The sequence below is a fragment of the Scyliorhinus torazame genome, chromosome 12, assembly GCF_047496885.1.
Source record: "Scyliorhinus torazame isolate Kashiwa2021f chromosome 12, sScyTor2.1, whole genome shotgun sequence".
NCBI classification, from domain to species: Eukaryota; Metazoa; Chordata; class Chondrichthyes; order Carcharhiniformes; family Scyliorhinidae; genus Scyliorhinus; species Scyliorhinus torazame.
This window is the reverse complement of record NC_092718.1, coordinates 156,137,098-156,152,300: the sequence shown is the minus strand read 5'-3', so window position 1 is coordinate 156,152,300 and position 15,203 is coordinate 156,137,098. Positions and strand designations below refer to the sequence as shown.

The 15,203-nt window shown below is 42.5% G+C and overlaps 1 protein-coding gene across 6 annotated transcripts in view; it reads right to left on the bottom strand.

The window, feature by feature from the left end:
* rhbdd2 (rhomboid domain containing 2) overlaps window positions 1-15,203 on the bottom strand; it is a 61,465-nt gene that overhangs the window by 28,071 nt on the left and 18,191 nt on the right. Inside the window, exon 4 of one of the 6 annotated variants that reach the window (XR_011933649.1) lies at window positions 8,091-8,242. The exons of the other annotated variants lie outside the window; for them this stretch is intronic. The gene's annotated coding sequence lies outside the window, so the exon portion shown is untranslated. The remainder of the gene's footprint in view (window positions 1-8,090; window positions 8,243-15,203) is intronic. 6 annotated transcript variants of the gene reach the window in all.

Below are 15,203 nucleotides of genomic sequence, written 5' to 3'. Positions count from 1 at the left end.
GATGGATGGAACACCACCCACCTGCGTGTTCCCCTCTGACCATTCTGACCTAGAGCTATATCACTATTCCTTTTTTAAAAATAAATTTAAGAGTACCCAATTCATTTTTTCCAATTAAGGGGCAATTTAGCGTGGCCAATCCACCTAACCTGCACATCATTGGGCTTTGGGGGCGAAACCCACGCAAACACGGGGAGAATGGTCAAACTCCACACGGACAGTGACCCAGAGCCGGGATCGAACCTGAGACAACAGGGCTAACCCACTGCGCCACTGTGCTGCCCTACTATTCCTTAATTGTAGCTGGGTTAAAACCCTGGAACTGCCTCCTTACAACCACCTGCATAGATGGACTACAGCGGTTCAAGGCAGCAGCTTATCAGCTTATCAAGGGCAATTAGAGCTGGCCGTACCAGCGATGCTCACATCCCATTAAAATTCATCTAAAAAAAGATGAGATTGCCGAAAGTAATGCAGCCCCATTAGAGGCAGAGACAAGTGAAATGATAATGGGGAATAAGGATGTGAGGGACCAAGACCTCATCCTGTATCATTTTTAAGATAAAAATATATAGTGATATGCTCATTGCTATCGCTAAAAATTTCAACCTGGACAAATATCCAAAAACATTGAATCTATGGCTGTGACCCTCAAGCAAAATAAGCTAGATGGCAGTGTCAGGGAAAGTCATACACCATTATCTCCATAAATGCTCTAGCAACACAGTGGGCAGCATAGACCAAATTCAAAAAGAGCTATACAAAGGCCATCTGCACTTCATAACCATAGTCCAAAGATGTGCAGGTTAGGTGGATTGGCTATGATAAATTGCCCTTAGTGTCCAAAATTGCCCTTAGTGTTGGGTGGGGTTACTGGGTTATGGGGATAGGAGGTGGAGGTGTTGACCTTAGGTAGAGTGTTCTTTCCAAGAGCCGGTGCAGACTTGATGGGCCGAATGGCCTCCTTCTGCACTGCAAATTCTATGATAATCTATGATAACCCAGGCTGGCCAAAACGAGTCTGTTTGCCCGTTAAGACAGGACCCCACAACCTTCCTTTCAATTCTTAATGGTTGAGACATTCAATAATTTTGGGGACATAGTCGAAGGATACAAATCCCTTGTCGAAGCCAGAGTGGAGAAGTGGGATCATGTGACATGAACCTCTAGCTTGTTGAACCAGTAAAATTGCCTGATGGAACTGCAAAGTCAGTCTGCCATTTTACCATCTAACGAGGAGCATCACAAGCAAGGCGCTCTGGTCCAGGTTGGACACCTACACCCCACATCTACAAAGCTCCTATTGGAGAGTCCCTAACATTGTCTCCAAGAATGATTCATCTCGGCATGACTATCTCATTGCGAAAACTTAACACCACCGGAAAAGTGAATTAAGTGAAAAAGTGAATTTTCAGCTCGTCGAACTCCATTGGAGTTTGATTCTGGACTCTGGAACCCACGTGAAACAATATTTATTTTCTCTTTGGCCTCTGCACTGTAAATGTTTCCTTTCTCTATCCATCTTTTACTTTATAAATGCACAAGAGGCAATGATGTAACCCCCCTCCTGCAATTTGAACATGTGCAAATAAACTAACCCTTTGAGTTCACCCAATAGTTTGCTGTGGGGTTATCAATAGAAATGGAATCACACCAAAACCAAGGAGCTGGGAAATATGTCACCAATTATCAAAGGAAAAGCAAATCATAAACATCTTTCCGTTTACAGTTGGGTGATGAGAGAAGTCAGTGCTGTTTAAATTGACCACCATCCTGTCCGTAACAAAGGAAATAATAGAGACATTAAACACATGCTTTGTAAACTTATTCATTTTAGAAGACAAAAAGACATTCTGAAAATAATGGAGCATGAAGGGCTTAACAAGAATCAGGCACTCAAAGGAATCAGCACAAGAAATAGTACCGGATAAATGAAAGAAATCAGATGGCGTCAAAAACCCAGAGTGGTTTAATAGAGGCAGCTGCATTGTTTTGATCTGCCAGAATTCCTTAAATTTCTGAACAGTTTATCAAGAACTGGAAAGTAGAACACAAGAATGGAAGGAGAGAAAAAAGATGAAACTATCGGCCATTTAGCCAAACTAATATCAGGAGTCAGCAAAATGCTTGAATCCATCATTAGGGCCATGGTAACAGGGCACTTGAGAAAATCATCATTTAGCAGAGTCAACAGAAACTTAGGAAAGGGAAATCATGTTTGACAAGTCTGTTGGTGCTTTTTGAGGATGTAACTCGTAAGATGGATAAAGGGGAGGCAGTGGAGGAGTGTTGCTGGATTTTCAAAAAGCAGTCAGTAAGGTGCCACACAAGAGATTATTACACAAAAATAGGAATCATTAGATTGGGTAGTGGATTATTCCCATGGATTGAAACCTAACAGGAAACAGATAGCAGGAAAAGGGACATTTTTGGGTTCTGACGCTGTAACTAAGGATATGTAACTATGCCCCAGCTATTTACAGTCTATATTAATGACAGAGATAAGGGAACCAAGTAGAACAGGTCCATCCTTTGCTGACAGTACAAAGTTAGGAGGAAGATGCAACAAGGTTGTAATGATTTTAGACAAGTTGGGTGCATGAGCAAGAATGGTAGGTTGATTACAATGTGGCGACGTGTGAAGTTAAAGGCGGGAATTTTCCGGCCCTGTCAGGAGTGGGCAGCATCACAAGCAAGACGGGAAAATTTGGAGACCAGCCACAGCCCTCTCCACATTTTCCTCTCCTATCCGCAACAATACCAGCCTGGACAATGACTGGAAAATCCTGTCCAAAGTGTGAATAAAAAAGCAGAGTATTTTCTGAATGGTGACAGACCAAAGGGACAGATTCAAAAGGACCTGGGTACCCTTGTCGATGAACCACAGAAAGCTAACATACAGGTACAGCAAGCAATTAGTAAGGCAAATGGTATGTTAGCATTTCTTAAAAAGGGATTGACGTAGAAGATTAAAGAAGCCTTACTAGTTACACAGGGCATTGATGAGGCCAAACCTGGAGTATCATGTGTAGTTTTGTGCCCTTACCCAAAGAAGGACATACGTGCCCTAGAAGGACTGCAGTGAAGGTTCACTGGACTGGTTCTTGGGATGAGTAGTTTATTCTATGAGGAGAGATAAGTAGGAGGAGAGATAAATAGGAGAAGACTATATTACCCAGAGTTTAGAAAAATGAAAGATGATCGAATGAATAAAGGAGTTTTTCAGGATAGAATCATAGAAGTTTACAGCACAGAAACAGGCCCTTCGGCCCAACCAGTCCATGCCGCCCAGTTTTTACCATTAAGCAGGTCCCAGTTGCCCGCACTTGGCCCATAACCCTCTATACCCATCTTACCCATGTAACTATCTATAGAATGGATATAGATGGATGCTGAGAAAATGTTGCCCTTGGCTAGGCAATCTAGAACACAGTGTCACAGTCTCAAAATATGGTAGGTGTGAGGGGTCAGCAATTTAGGACTGAAATGAGCAGAAATTTCTTCACTCAAATGACTGCAAATCTTTGAAATTCTCTATCCCAGAGAGCGATGGATGCTCAACAGTTCAGTATATTCAAGACCGAGGTTGATAAAATTTTGGGTAACGAGATATGGGAGGATGCGGGAAGAGAGAATTGAGGTAGATTATCAGTTATTATCTTGATGAATGGCAGACCAGGTTATAAAGTCAAAATGATGCACTTCAACTCGTATATCTAATGAAGTGTTTTCACTGATTGGAAAAGAGACAGTCTCAGGTGCATCACTATAGCAAAAGTGGTAAAAGGGTTTTATTCGCCATGGAAAGGCGAATAAGGAAATGGAAAGTTATTAGGACATGGAAAGTTCCACCCAAAGTGGCTATTGAGGCAAAAAACTCAAACATCATTAAAAAATAATTGGATAAATATTTGTAAAAGGAAGTAAAAAATATAGGATTGGGATTAGAATGGATAGCTCCAGTTGGGAGGATTGTCACAGACAAGGTGGACTGAATAATCTTTTTATATACTTCAATTTCAATGGCTCATCAAGTCATGAAGTATTCTCTAAAAATACATCACTAAAATATATTTTAAAATCTATCATCCTTGGGGTTAGTTCTTTGTTTTAACATTTTAAATTTCTGAGGCAGACTATTAGGAACCTGAATTACTGTTAATAGCAGGAATAATTTTGAATCAAATAAATAGATTAATTTCTATTTCCCTTGCACTGCTTGGTCGACTTTTCATCTTGGGCAGCTTCACCCCCTTCCAGATATGCAGTAGTGCTCACTTAACGTGACAATGAGCAAGACAATAATAATAATAATCTTTATTATTGTCACAAGGAGACTTACATTAGCACTGCAATAGAGTTACTGTGAAAATCCCCTAGTCGCCACACTCCAGTGTCTGTCAGATACACTTGAGGGAGAACTCAGAATTTCCAATTCGCCTAACAGGGACTTGTGGGAGGAAACTGGAGTACCCGGAGGAAACCCACACAGACACTGGGAGAACGTGCAGACTCCACACAGACAGTGACCCAAGACAGGAATCGAACCTGGGACTCTGGTGCTGTGAAGCAACGGTGCTAACCGATCTGCAAAAACAATCCGGGTGATGCTGAAGTCTTCTCTTAAATTAATAATTCTATTGATTTGTAAATCATTTTATATTAATTTAAACTTTCAATGGAGCAACTTTAATGGTGTGTTAAAATCTTCATATTGCTTCCAAGTATTTTGTCATTTTAACCAATAGAAATCTCAAAAGTTACCAATGCATTTACAATTTTTAGAATGAAAAATCAAATCTCAATAACTGCTTAAATGATTCATATCCTGAGTGTTTATTAGTAGAGGCAGTGGAAAAAGAACGAAGAAAGCAATTGGGCATGAAAGAGCGAGACAGTGATGCAATAAAGCAGCCAAACAGGAACTTAAAATCAGCAGAAAGCATTAGACCTGAATAAAGCAAAGCCTAAAACACACCGATCTTAGCGTGAGTTTCCTACAAATCCTTTCCATTAAATTAGGCAACACTCGATTCCCTTGCATTCAGTCACACAGAAAACGTTTCCGTCAGTGTGGCCTAAACGCTCTTTGTTTCTTTACTCCATAATGGGAGGCTGTTGGCCTTCGGTTGGCACCTTAACAGGTAGCATGGCTGAGATTGGAAACTACATGGGTTTCCATTGACAAAAGACCTTGGGTACACAATGCAAAAAATTTTAATCTTTCACTTTGAGTACTCTGCTTTTGTGTTAGATTGATTAACAGTGGTAACTGCATTCTTACTGTTTGGTAAAACTGAATCTTTAAAGAAAGGATACCAATACTGTAATGTGTAATATAGCACTGCAACTCAGGAGGATTTTACAGTTGGATTAATTCCTTGCAAAAACAATAATTTAAAACATGCTGAAGAATACCACAGCCAACCCAGAATAATGGAAACAATCACATCAACCCATTCTGAATTAATAGCTTTTCACAGAAGCTATTGTCACGTGAGCCCTTTTAGGAAATGCACTAGATAACTGGATTGGAGGACTATTGGTGAGCAGTGAACAGAGAGAAGGTGCTGCAAGAAGTAGATATGGTGCTTTGGTTTGGCAATGCTATACAATTATGAATTAATTTGGGATTACTCAACCTAAATTTGGTTTTCCATTCAGAGATTATTAATGAATATCCCTCTTCATATAACTAGTGCTGAAGATTAATCTGAAAAAAATTATGCTATGCAGAAGCTAGCTGTGATTAACTGACATACATCTCAATGTAAAAATCATTGTAAATGCGAAACTAGAAAAGTTAATAAGAATTACGAAAACAGTGGCTGTAACGCTCCGGCCGTTAGAATTCTCTTTTCCTGCTGGCAGTGCACCCTTGACGTGGTTTCCCGGCAGCGTAAAGGGGCTTCAATCATAGAATTTACAGTGCAGAAGTAGGCCATTCAGCCCATCGAGTCTGCACCAGCCCTTTGTAAGAGCTGAAGCTCATGCTTCCACCCCATCCCTGAACCCCGCCTAACCTTTTGGACGCTAAGGGGCAATTTAGCATAGTCAACCAACCTAACCTGCACATCTTTGGACTGCGGGAGGAAACCGGGGCACCCGGAGGAAACCCACGCAGACACAAGGAGAAAGTGCAAACTCCACACAGACAGTCACCCGAGTCCGGAATTGAACCCGGGACTCTGGAGCTATGAGGCAGCAGTGCTACCCACGTGGTACTGTGGGAAATCCCATTGACAAGCAGCGGGAAGTGAGAATCCCGCTGCCAGTGAACAGCGCGCCGCCAAGAAACATGCAGCTGGGGGACCAGAGAATCCAGCCCGATGTTTTTAAAGGCTTAGCTGTTGTTGAATAACAATAGATTCAGGAATAATTGTAAGAGATAGATCCAAAAATTGTATCAATTAAATATGCAATTAACCCAAGATTAACAGATTCTAAAATTTGAGTGAAAACTTTTTTTTTTAAAGAGCTCACTTGATTTTGTGGCAGTAATGATAACAAAACTGTCAGCATTTGCCACAATTACTCCATCAAAACTGACTGCAACTTCTGAAGTCTACAAATATGCAGTTGAATATGGAAGTCTGGAAGTAGCTGTCAATGATTCTACATTTCTCCACAGGTGCGCCATTGAAGTTCACTCAGGCTACAATCAAGTAGCAATCAGAGATCTGATGAGCAGTTGCCATTTTTTATTAGTTACCTCTTGAAAACATTACACCTTGTCGAATTAAATGAAAATTAGTTTTTCATTACACACTAAATGTACAATTGCTTCTGAACCGCCTCACTGTCCCTGAAAAACTAATTTTAGATTTGTGGATGTCAAATTTCTCGAAGATAAAAGTCACTTTTTTATGATAGTACAACTTTTAATTTAATCTCATGTCCCAGTTTTTTTTCACACTCTGAAGTTTTAATTAAAAAGTGAAACAAAATCAGCACATTTTACTTCCTGGTTTGTGGTGGGAGAATACCCCAGTGTGATTAGCTGCTTACCCCTCTTGATTACATCCCCACCACTGGGCTCCAGGGGATGCCCTAATTCAGCACCACATTCAAACGGACAGAAAATCCAGGCCACAGATCACTGACCCTGAGAATCGGCTATAGTTTTTGTAAGCTACATTTTGTCTCCTCTCTTGAAACATCAGGGACAAAATGGTGATCTGACTCAGCCTCTGCTAACATAAAGTTCATGGCTTCACTGGCTGGTAAGAATTTGGGGAGTCCCAAGGTATTAAATGATGTTTTAAACTTTCTGGTCTTAATTTTACGAGAGCAGCCCAATGTTTTGGGCTCTCTTAACTTTCGCTTTCCTTCTATCCTGCTTATTTATGGTTGGGCTGGTTGGTGCCTCCACACATTACAACAGGATCAAAGAATTCACCAATCCCAATTCTATCACTCTATGGTGTCACATGATGGGAATTTTACCATCAATCAAGAACAAACTCATTAACTGCTCCACTCAGTAGACACCACTTTTTCCTTGTAAAAGTATTAAAATTATGATGCTTTTCAGAAAATGTTGATACTTGAGCTCCATTTGATACAAATTTATAATATAACATTTTTGTACTTTAAGCACCTGTCCCACTACAAATTCAATGTTTTGCTCCTCCTCATAAAAGGTCAATAATATTGATAATGCATCACTCAAATTGTAATGCACTTGCCAGGCCACACAGTCTGCTGTACCAATGTGAGTTTACACATTCAGCTCCCATTTAGTGAACCCTTGATCTCTTCTGAGGGGAGTAGAAAGGGAAGAAAGAGAAAAGGTAAGTAAAAGATAGCGTGAGGAGGGCTGAAATGGATATTGGAACCTTACGCAATACAAGGAAGGAAAAAAGATAAATATTAATTACTAATTGTGTACAGCTTAAACTGCCTGGCTCTAGGCAGCATTGACAGATCCATAGAAAAAACAGGCGATAAACGCATTCTCCTGACAAGATGCACAGTATGAGGTGGTGCATAAAAGACCTAGAAGCCTAAAGATGACAAAACTATGTACATATTGTCTAACTCTTTAATTTTCCTTATCAGGGAGAATGTGTACAGTTGGTTCTCATCACCTTGCTTCATTGATATCATCTGGCCTGTATACATTTGACATGGTTCACAGCTATTTAAAGTGCATCGGATTCCGAGACAAAAGGACACCAAATTCATTACTGAGAAATCCTCTCTTTGAACTTATGCAAGTCACTCCCACCTGGCAAACCACCTGGAAACAAAATATTTCTGTTAGGCAGGGTTTGAAATAACTACATTAGAAAGAGAATGAAGCATTCATTTGTTTTTCCTCAATGGAAGGAGGGCCCCACAGAAATTCTTAAAATATAATTGGTATTTTAAGTACTAACTACAATTAAGACAGAAAGTTCAAAATTAAGACATTGCACTAGTAACTCTTATTAACCACATATTCTTCATTTTTTTCCAATAAATTTGTTCTCAAGGAGAGTGATATTAGAGATGGATATTTAATGTTGGTAAACATTTGAAGTTGAAGTTTAGCATGCTAGAATGTGCAGCAAGAACCCTCTAATCTATCCCAACAACAGAACTACAACTCCTACTGAGTCAGTGAGACCTTTCTTCCATTTCCAACACTTGCTAGCCAAGATGTCATATTATATGTACTGTTTAACACTCAACTGTCTCACCTAATTAATTGCAACAGGTTACGCATTCATATACCTTGATGGTAACTTTCTGGCTATGCAGCCAGCTATAATCAAGTCACAAGAACATAAGAACTAGGAACAGGAGTAGGCCATCTGGCCTTTCGAGCCTGCTCCACCATTTAATGAGATCATGGCTGATCTTTGTGGACTCAGCTCCACTCTCCGGCCCGTACACCATATCCCCGAATCCCTTTATTCTTTAGAAAGGCATCCATCTTTTTCTTAAAAACGTTTAAAGAAGGAGCCTCAACTGCTTCACTGGGCAAGGAATTCCAGAGATTCACAACCCTTTGGGTGAAGAAGTTCCTCCTACACTCCGTCCTAAATCTACCTCCCCTTATTTTGAGGCTATGCCCCCTAGTTCTGCTTTCCCCGACCAGTGGAAACAACCTGCCCGCATCTATCCTATCTATTCCCTTCATAATTTTATATGTCTCAATAAGATCCCCCCCCGCATCCTTCTAAACTCCAATGAGTACAGTCCCAGTCTACTCAACCTCTCATCATAATCTAATCCCCTCAACTCTGGGATCAACCTAATGAATCTCCTCTGCACTCCCTCCAGTGCCAATATGTCCTTTCTCAGGAAAGGAGACCAAAACTGAACACAATACTCCAGATGCGGCCTCACCAACACCCTATACAATTGCAGCATAAACTCACTAGTCTTGAGCTCCATCCCTCTAGCAATGAAAGACAAAACTCGATTAGCCTTCTTAATCACCTGTTGCACCTGCACACCATCGGGCAGGTTCAGCAACAAGAGTGGAAAATCCCGAGGTACCCAAATCGCATGTCATGCCAAAATGAAGGCATGATGGGATTACCGGAGGGGGGGGCGGAGGAGAGGGCAAACCGGAGTGGAAACTGCTTTCGGGAAAGGCAGGGGGCTGCAGCAGCCACTGCTTCTCCAGTGGCGCTGCTGTTCAAGAGTTTCAGGTCTATGATTGGCCAAAACTAACAAAAACAGTTAACAAAAGCAGAAATGTGTTAAATCGTTGCTTTTTGGCCGTGATCTACGGGCCTCATTGTCCCCGAATGGGAATGCGGCGCAGCTGGTAGATGCAGTGAGAGGTGAAATATACCCAGGTCTCGTGAATAAGATCCTGCCTGCAATAGACAGGACCAAGCCTCTCACTCCCAAGTAGGGTTAAAACCCACTTAGGCGTGCTGACCTGGGAGCTATCATGCTCCTGACATCTACCAGCCTCCCCAGGGAGGCCCCAGCCAGACGCTGTTCAGTAATGGCCCACACAAATGCTTACAGGAGGCCCCCGGGCGGTCAAGGACAGGGCAGGGTGGCCCCCTGGCCCTCCCCCTTGAATGCAGGCACCATGGCACTGCTAGGCTGGCACCTTGGCACTGCCATCCTGGCATTGCCATGGTGCCAGGGGCACTGCAAGGTCGACAGGAGCACTGCCAGGGGGCCCAGGTGGCACTGCCAATGGTCATGGCCTGAGGGGGGGCTATGCCTATGAAAGGAGGGTAAAGGGGTATGAAGGGTGGGGGAGGGGAGTAGGCCGGTACGAAAGGGTGTGCAGAAGATTGGGTGGGGGGTTTCCGAAATGAGGTGTGGGAAGGCCTGAAAAGGGGGTCCTCAGCAATCCCATAGCATGGTGTCATCATTTGGAGGGGGGGGGGGGGGGGGGGGGGGGTGAGGGTAATTCCCATGTATGTGGGGGGAGTAACATTGCCCATGGGTGGGGGATGAAAGTCCGCGTAGAGATTGGGGCACCCTTTCAGAATAGTGGCCCGATCTCGGAGGAGCCGGTTTGGCCAGCGAGTTCAGTTTCCCAGTGATGAAAATAATTTGAAGTGTGGGCTTGACCAAGGAGAAGCTCCCCAGGGCCCCAAAAAGTGACTAAGTATGGTTTAGATAGTGGTGGGGAACTCGTGGCAAGACCCACCACAAATGACTTTTCCATTAGATCACGCCCTATGTAACGGTTTCCTTTAAATAAAAGGCGAATACTGATGATGAGTGTACGTCCCACGTTTAATAGTTATTTTGAAAATTCATTCAGAAGTTAAAGCTGTGATTAGTAACATGTCAAACTATATGAACACACTTGCATAATATACACTGGCCTCAATCTCAGACCTTACTGCAAAATAGTATCACTCTTAATTCCCATCCTTCAGGATAGGCTACAGTGTACAATGTTTGCAAGTCAAGTATTGTTGCTGTGCTTGTAATCGTTTCCAAAGAAGGACCGTGGCATTGTCCAAGAGACAATCGCTCAGTTGCTTACGGTTCTGCCTCAAGACTGGGAAAGATCTTCTAAATGCAGAGTATCCTGTTGTTACATTATTTTACAGCTCAGACAGGACACTGCTGGACATTGGTGATGAGTGTGGGTGGTGGGGGAGGTGCAAGGTAAATGGAATTCAGCAAGTGTCCTAAGGGCACATAAATGTAGCAATTGGGCAGCACGGTGGCGCAGTGGGTTAGCCCTGTTGCCTCACGGCGCCGAGGTCCCAGGTTCAATCCCGGCTCTGGGTCACTGTCCGTGTGGAGTTTGCACATTCTCCCCGTGTTTGCTAGGGTTTCGCCCCCACAACCCAAAGGTGTGCAAGGTAGATGGATTGAATATGGTAAATTTTCCCTTAATTAGAAAAAAAAATGAATTGGGTACACTAAAAAATTTTTTTTTTTTTTTTTTTAAATGTAGCAATTGACACAATGGGGAACACTTTAATTTGCATCCAAAAAATATATTATAAAATTAACAATATTGAAAATAAATACTGAAAATAAATCCTTAAAGAAAATAAGAATTTTTATAAGCAGACACTGACTGGATTTTTGTTTTGCATTATAATGCCCCTTTAAAACGTGTAAATGGGACTGTCCAGGGAAAATTGGAATGAAGTATTGGCAAGTCGTCATAGTCCCAGATGACCATAGGCTGCTTCCCAGTTTTAGGTGACTGGTGGTAATTTAACCTGAGGATCACTACACCTCAGGCGAGGAGGGACAAGGTTGAGAAGGCGGAGCCTTCATGAATAATCTCAGCCAGTAGGGGAATTGAACCCTCTTTGCATCACAAACCAGCTATCTAGCCAACTGAGCTAAACCGGCCCCCGGCAACTGTAATGGAACAATGAACTGTCTTTAAAGAGGAGATTGTTTGGGTACAGTCGAGATACATTGCCACATGGGAAATAGGTAGGACTAAAGTCAGAGCTTCTTGCTAGATGAAAGAGATAGAGAAAAAGATGCAGCAGAAAAAGAGAGAGTATGACAGATGTCAGGTTGATAAGTTAGAACCAGGCTGACTACTGAAAATTCGGAGGGAAAGTGAAAAAGGAAAAGAGAGAGACAGAGAGAGTAGGAGGGGAGAAAAATGTCAGCTAACATAAGGAACCTGAAAGTCTTGCACGGGTTTACAAATAGTAAAAGGGTAGTAAGAAGAGGGGAGGGTCAGTTAGGGGCCAAAAGGGGATCTATGCATAGTGACCAAGGGCATGGCTGAGGTACTAAATGAGTACTTTGCATCTGCCTGCTGCCAAAGTCATAGTGAAGGTGATATTGACAGAGATATTAGAAAGACTGGTTGTACTTATAGCTGATAACTGGATGGGAAAGACAGAAATTGTGGAGATACTGGCCAGAATCTTTCAATAATCTTTAGATATGGGGGTGGTGCCAAAGGATCGGAGAATTGCAAATGTTACACATTTTTTCAAAAAATGTGTGTACGGATAGAATTGAGAAAATTTGTGACATTGGTGGTTATTCGACCCATTATGACTGTGCCAGTTGGCAAAGAGCAACCCGGCCGAATTCCACCTTCCTGCACTTGCTCCATAGGCCTGCAGGTCACAGTTCTTCAAGAAAACACCAAGTACTTGTTAAATGTGGTGAGAGTTTCTGCCTTTAACCACCCTTTCAGTCAGTGATTTCTTGGTCTCTACCATCCTCGGGAGTGAAAAAATGTTTTCTCATCTCCCCACCAATCCTTCTGCCAATTACTTTAAAATCTATGGCCTCTAGTTTTTGAACCCGTGCTAAGATAAACAGGTCATCTCCACTTATTATATCCAAGCCCCTCCTAATTTTTATTCATTCATTGTTGTGCTTTGCCCGAAGGGAAGTCTTTGGCTCATATCTGCTGGTGCTTCAGCTGAGCCGCCATCTTGGCGGTTTTGTTTTCTCCAGTCGTGGTTTCCCATTGCCTTGCCCCTCAGGGGCAGGGTGAAGAGGCAGGTCCCATGTCTACCTCTGCTGGTATGGAAATCAAATCCACACTGTTTGTGTCATTCTGAACCACATGCCAGCCACCTAACCAACTGAGCCTGACCGCGCCCACCTACAGCCCATAACTTTATACACCTTAATGAGCCACCACTCAGCTTCCTCCGTTCCATGGTAAACAATCACCCTATCCAATCTTTCCCCATAGCTAAAATGTTCCTGTTGTGGCAACATTCTCATAAATCGTGGGCGGCACGGTGGTACAGTGGTTAGCACTGCTGCCTCACGGCATCGAGGACTCGGGGTGGATCACAGCTCCGGGTCATGGTTCATGTGGAGTTTGCACATTCTCCCAGTGTCTGCGTGGATCTCCCACCCACAACCGAAAGATATGCAGGGTAGGTGGATTGGCCACACTAAATTGCCCCTCAATTGGAAAAAAATATTTGGGTACTCTGTTTTTCTCCCTTTCACCCTCGCCATGGCAATCACGTCTTTCTTACAATGTGATGACCAGCGCTGTATGCAGTGCTCAAGCGATGATCTAATAGTGTTGTAAACAGTTCAAGCATAACATACCTACTCTTATATTCTATGCCTTGGCTCATAAAGGAAAGTCTACCATAGTGACCTGTCCTGCTATCTTTAAGAATCTGTGGATATATACTCTATTCTTCTGTTCTTCCACACTACTCAGTATGCTCCCATTCATTGTTTTTTTTGCCTTGCTGCACCTCCAGAATACATTACTCTGGGTTGAATTCCATTTTCCACTTTACTGTCTAACTAACCAGATCATCTATATTTTCCTGCAGTCTAATGCTTTCCTCCTCACTACCAACCACACAGCCATTTTTTTGTATTATGTGCAAACTTCTTTATGATCCCTATATTTGAAATGAAATGAAAATCGCTTATTGTCACAAGTAGGCTTCAATGAAGTTACTGTGAAAAGCCCCTAGTCGCCACATTCCGGCGCCTGTTCGGGGAGGCTGTTACGGGAATTTGAGTCTGTCATTAAGATATTATTTTGTTATTTGAGTCTGTCATTAATATAAATGACAAAAAGCAAGGAACAGAGTGCTGAACCTTGCGGAACTCCACTGGTAACAATCTTTCAGGCTCAAAACCACCTTCAAGCCATTCCCCTCTTCTTTTTTTATTCTTTTACACGGGGGCGACGTTGGAGCACCAGCTTTTGTTGTCCATCCGGAATTGCCTTCAAGGTGGTGGCAGCCACCTTCTTGATCAGCTGCAGTGCATGTGATGCAGGTACCTTAACAGCACAATTAGGAAAGCAGTTCCAGTATTTTGACTCAGCAACAGTGAAGGGATGGTGATATTGTTCCAAGACAGGACTGAGAGAGACTTGGAAGATAATTTGCATGTGATGGTCTTCCCACACATCTTCTGCCCTTGCCCTTCAAGGTTACAGAGGTCCCGGGTTTGGAGTGTGCTGTCGAAGGTGCTTGGGCGAGTTGCTGCAAGGCATCTTGTAGATGGTACACACTGCTGCCAGTGTGCATCCTGTTACTAAGCCTACTTTGGATACAATTTGGCACCTGGGCACACCGCCAACTGGAAGTTCCTCTCCAAATCACTCACCATCCTGACTTGACAATATATTACCGTTACTTCACTGTCACTGGGTCAAAATCCTGGAACTCCCTCCCTAACCATCACCTTCTCAGGGGCAACGAGGGGTGGGCAATAAATGCTGGCCTAGACATCAATGTCCCCATCCTGTAAATTCATTTTTAAAAACTCTTCCTTAGATCCCATGGCCTATTGCATTTTTGACCAGCCTGCCCTCAATCGCACTTGTCACCTTCTCAAAAAATTAAATTAGTTAAAAATGATTTGCCTTTAACAAAGTCATGATGACTTTCCTTGATTAATCTACGCTTTTCTAATTGAAGGTTTATATTGTCCCTTCGAATTGATTCCAATAATTACCCAATTGAAGTTAAGCTAACTGGCCTATAGTTACTTGGATTTTCCCTCGGTCTCTTTTTAAAGGATAAACCCAGAAACTATAGGCCAGCCAGTTTACCCTCCATGCCAGAGAGTAGAAACTTTAATCAGGGACAAAATTAACAGTCACTTGGACAAGTGTGGATTAATTAAGTCAGCACAGATTTGTTAAAGACAAATCATGTCATGAGGTAGCAGAAGGGGTTAATGTAAGTAATGCTGTTGATGTGGTCCATATGGAATTCCAAAGGGCGTATAAGTGCCACACAATCAATCTCAGCAAAGTTGAGGCTCATGGAATAAAAGGGATAGTGGCGCCATGGATA